General features: G+C 45.5%; 1 protein-coding gene across 1 annotated transcript in view; it reads left to right on the top strand.

The window, feature by feature from the left end:
• The first annotated feature begins 4,151 nt into the window (after positions 1–4,151).
• Positions 4,152–5,096, top strand: part of LOC130282005 (neurotensin receptor type 1-like) — a 113,951-nt gene continuing 113,006 nt past the window's right edge. The window contains exon 1 of the mRNA XM_056529828.1: positions 4,152–4,227. The gene's annotated coding sequence lies outside the window, so the exon portion shown is untranslated. The remainder of the gene's footprint in view (positions 4,228–5,096) is intronic.

Below are 5,096 nucleotides of genomic sequence, written 5' to 3'. Positions count from 1 at the left end.
TTAACCACAACTCAGCCGGGTACAGTCCTTGATTATTCTCCTACAGGCTAGGAGTCTCTTGACTTAATAGTCAGGCACAAGCTTAGTGGTTACGTTGCTAAACTTTAAACTGAAACAAACTTAGCACAGTCCTGCTAGGCACTTTTCTTGAACTTGGTTCCTGTAAGACAAAAGGGTTAGACAGAGAAAAAAAACAATAAGACATTACTTTAGAGTCTCTTTAGAAGATATTCTTCTTCACTCTTGTAGTGCCTCTCTTGGTTCCCCTATATCTACCAACATCAAGGGCAGGATCAGACTTGACATAGCTTTTCCACACCACATTGGTGAGAATGGAGTTGTGGAAGGCAGCTTGAGAAGGGGTTATGGCTTACTAGCCGGGATCACAGTGGGGCAATAGGGCTTGAGCACCATCTCCAAATTAGGAGCAACCCATGACCCTTTCGTTGGTACCGTAGGAATTGGCAAACTCTCACTGCTCCGAGAGAGCCTTGGTACATCTGTGGGTACCCCAGGGTTAGACAAACTCTCACGGCTCCGAGAGGGTCTAGGTACCAACTTGGGTGGCCGCAACTTTGGCCTGTTTTCTTCACCGTGTGCAGAACTTGACTTTCTATGAAGAAGATTAAGAACTTGACTCTTTGCTGTACATAAAAGATGATGAACTTGACTCTTTAAGCTCCTCCTCCTTGGGTACGCTGGTGGAGGCTTTAGGAGCAGACCTTTTCGGCTTCAAGTTGAAGGGATCAGACTCCCAATTGACGGGAAATATTTGAAAGGAAGCTGTGTTGGGGCTGTTGGTCTGGTGACTGCTGCAGCCCATTCTCCACGAAGGCTCTGGACGGGGGTGTACTCCACAATTTCACCCACCTCCAAGGTGTTGAACTTCTTATGGAGATATGGCCTTTGCACTGCTCACCGGTTTACGAGGATGGTCTGCCCAGTGTGGCAGTCAGGGAGTGTCCCATAACCTCTGACCTTGTCGAACTTGGCCACAGTTGCTCTTCTCCTTTCTAATGGCTCCTCCCCTTCTTGGGGGTGATCCCATTTACGGATGTACAATGCCTCCATTTCCTTGGTATTTTCTTGATACCGCACTCTTTCTTCATAGGGCAAGTGTACGTGCTTTGGAGCATAGAGTTCCTTGTATCGGGCCTTTAGCTTTTTCATCATTTCAGCCAGCTCGGCTTCTTGACGGGCCCTTTCCCTTTCTGCAGTTGGGATTGGTGGGAGTGTCTTCCCAGGTAACGGTTGAAGTACTCTGTGCATGTACTCAATCAGCTCCGGCTCATTTCCGAACACCCATTGCGGCAATTTTGGTGAGCACGGTTGTGCACTTGGCAAACTTGATCGAGGAATGACCTCAGGGCTGGAGGAGGAAGAATAGGCCGCCTCTGGCGGGGTACTCACAGCAGACTCCTCCGATGGGATCTCGGCCCACGAGCCCCAGGTCCTGTGGTGAGGGGACAATCTCACCGGGGACGCACCTCCAGGTGTCCCTGCACTGTTCGCTGGAGGTGTCTCTTGCCAATCGTCGTCATCATCATGCAGTGGCGGAAGATTGCAGGCCCCCTCTTCGTCTAATGAAAACCGCTGCAGACGGTCAGCAAGCTCTTGAAAAAGTTGGGCTGCGACTGCCACAACTTTCCGTGTTTACGGCGCTATCTTGCCAACTTGACCACGTGGAACGCTGCTCTCCGCCATGTCTGTATTCTCCGTCTCTCTCTGCAGACTGGAGAGGTTGCTCTGTGTGGCGTCTTTTATAGTAGGCTCCTCTAAAATGGCGCTGGGCAGGAAGGACACTATCGGTGCAGCCCCGACTTCCGATCCCTCCAGAAACGATTCCTGCATCTCTGAGTTCCCTTTCGGCTGCGACACAGCAACTTGGTGGCCACGCCCAGGGGCGGGGCGTGGCGCAGCGCGGGCTTTCTTCGCATGCTTTTCTGGTAACAGTTGAGGTCCACCCTTGCTGACTGGACCAGAGGATCGCAGCATAAATTCGTTGCGCAGTTTACACATTGTAGTTGTAAGCAGATTTTCGCCTCCCCCCTTACTTTTCTCTTGGCCCCCTTGTATGGTGCACCACAAGCACCGTTCTTGTACACAGCAACACATGAATAAAGTTCGCTTTCTGGGGGGAGTACACTTTCACTAGTGGCAATGGTAGGCACACACCTGAATCCTGTTCGTGCAACGCCAAAAAGGCTTTGTGGTAGCCCTTGGGGGGTGTATGGTAGTGGTGGTATGGTATAGGTATACAAGGGGTTAATGTTAACCCTAGAGTTCGTGACGCCAGGCTGAGGGCTGGTATGCTGAATCAATGTTCCGGCCTATCGCCGCCCTTCCCAGTAATGATAGGTGCATAAAATAACTGAAGGTCCACAAGGAGATTTAAACTTGAACTTGAATAACGTTTAGTGAAGTTCTTGCAATAACCACGGCACAGTAACAGTCTCCTACAAACAGTCCTTAGGTTGCTTAGTGACTGGCAGTAGTTGCAGACCTTGAGTTAGACATAAAGTCTCTGAATTTAGGAAGAGATTTGCAGATCCGTCCGGATTTAGGGGAGTTATTAGATCCGGTGATGCTGCAGAGTGTTTGGGAATTGATACACTCTATAGTTATAATTGTTCAGCCGTTGCCGCAAGGCTCAGGCCTATCTCACTGCGATTACTGCTGTACAGGTCTTGCTTGCTTGCTTGCTTAACCAGGAACAAGAGAGCGAAAATATGGCCGCCGCTCCCTTATATGGCCAGGGGGCGTGGCGAATCTGATTGGTCCGAACGTCTGCCATTTCCCATTACATGGTGAGATGGGATTGCTTACGTCACAGGGCCTCCAAAGGTCCTTAAGCTAAATACCATAGAGTTCACCTCGTCACATGACCCGCAGGTCCTGCAAGGCTAATGGAAACAAGTAATTAACCATTTATTTACACATGTTATTCTATTTATATTAACCTATGAATAAATTAGAGATCTATACACTAGAATAGAGGCGACCAGGGGTAGACTGGCTAACAGGGATCCCTAAGTCCTAGGGACTCTGGCTATAGGGACCCATAAATTAACAAGTACCGTATAGAATGCGGTACTGGGACACTACACCTCCGTCATAGTTAAGGGCACAAATCGGACCGTTTTAAGTTTACTGTTTTTCTTTAATGTATATATGTATCATTGCAATCATGAACATGAGTGTGAAGCCCAGAGCACAAATAGCAGATATTTCCTTCAAAAAAACAATACCAGTCATTGAGCTGACATATTCTATCAAGTTTTTACTTCATTTCTGGTTAACTGTATGGCAAACAGCTAGGCAGATTTCATAATCAGGATATTTGGACTGAAAGTGTTAATATAATTTCCTAGGGGTACTCCACCCCTAGACATCTTCAGCCCTATCTTTCACACCCCCAAAATTCTCATTGTTGCTCTGTTCCCTTCTCTAAGCGTTCCCCATCTTGTTTGCAGGGCCCTTGATTTGATGATTGGTGTGTATTTCTGTAATGTCTGATTATTGTCTGAACCCTCTGAATTATTATTATTATTCTTTAGTATCACCACTATTGTTATATTAGAAGAATCCGAAGAATAGGATCTGGGCTTTTTATATTGATAGCCTCTTCTCACCTTCATGCAAACATGAAAGCTGCTGCGGGGGTTGCCTGAACAGTGCAGTCTATCCAAACAACTGATCAGCAGGGAAGTCAACCTCCCGCTGATCTAATATTGATGGCCTACCGGAAGATAAGCCATCAATTTTTAAAGCCCGGATAACCCTTGTGAGGTAAATATTTTCTATCAAACCAGAACAGTAGATTTTGTTAGAACACAGGTGAAACTATTTTCAAAGTTTTCTCTAGTGTTGCTCGCGAATATTCGCAATGTGAATTTTATTCGCGAATATCCAGGGACGTGCACACATAGGAGTGAAAGGGGGCTGGAGCCCCTGCCCTTTTCCTCACCTGCCCCTCTAGTGCCCTCACAAAAGGAGCTACAGACTCAGGGTGACCGATGCAGTTAAAAGGATCCATTGCTGGGGAGTTGTATGGGGTTTAATGGAGGGTGCTGTGCCCTCCCTGCAGCAAGGGGGCGCCACTCACCCTGTCATTATCTGCCATTTCTAAGCTTCTCTCCACACGGAGGGGACAGGAGGAGAGGAGGCAGAGAGGAGCCCCGCCCACTGTCTGCCCGGCCACAAACTCCAGTCTATGCAGCCCTTACTGTAAGTAACTGTAAATATATGTGAGTGATTGTATGTCAGTGTGTGTGTATGTATACATGTGTGTGTGTGTGTGTGTATATATATATATATGTGAGTGATTGTATGTCAGTGTGTGTGTGTGTGTATGTATATATAAGTGTGTGTGTCTATTTCTATGTATGTGCAGAGAGGGATGGCTGGGGCCTTACTGTAAGTAACTGTAAATATATGTGAGTGATTGTATGTCATTGTGTGTGTATGTATATATGTGAGTGATTGTATGTCAGTGTGTGTGTATATATGTGAGTGATTGTATGTCATTGTGTGTGTATGTATATATGTGACTGATTGTATGTCAGTGTGTGTGTGTATGTATATATGTGAGTGATTGTATGTCAGTTTGTGCGTGTATGTATATATGTGAGTGATTTTATGTCAGTGTGTGTGTGTATATATATGAGTGATTGTATGTCAGTGTGTGTGTATATGTATATATGTGAGTGATTGTATGTCAGTGTGTGTGTATATGTATATATGTGAGTGATTGTATGTCAGTGTGTGTGTATGTATATATGTGAGTGATTGTATGTCAGTGTGTGTGTATGTATATATGTGAGTGATTATATGTCAGTGTGTGTGTATGTATATATGTGAGTGATTGTATGTCAGTGTGTGTATATGTATATATGTGAGTGATTTTATGTCAGTGTGTGTGTATATATGTGAGTGATTGTATGTCAGTGTGTGTGTATATGTATATATGTGAGTGATTGTATGTCAGTGTGTGTGTATGTATATATGTGAGTGATTGTATGTCAGTGTGTGTGTATGTATATATGTGAGTGATTGTATGTCAGTGTGTGTGTATGTATATATGTGAGTGATTGTAT

Source organism: Hyla sarda, chromosome 7, assembly GCF_029499605.1.
Source record: "Hyla sarda isolate aHylSar1 chromosome 7, aHylSar1.hap1, whole genome shotgun sequence".
Lineage (NCBI taxonomy): Eukaryota > Metazoa > Chordata > Amphibia > Anura > Hylidae > Hyla > Hyla sarda.
This window is presented reverse-complemented; position numbering and strand designations above follow the sequence as displayed.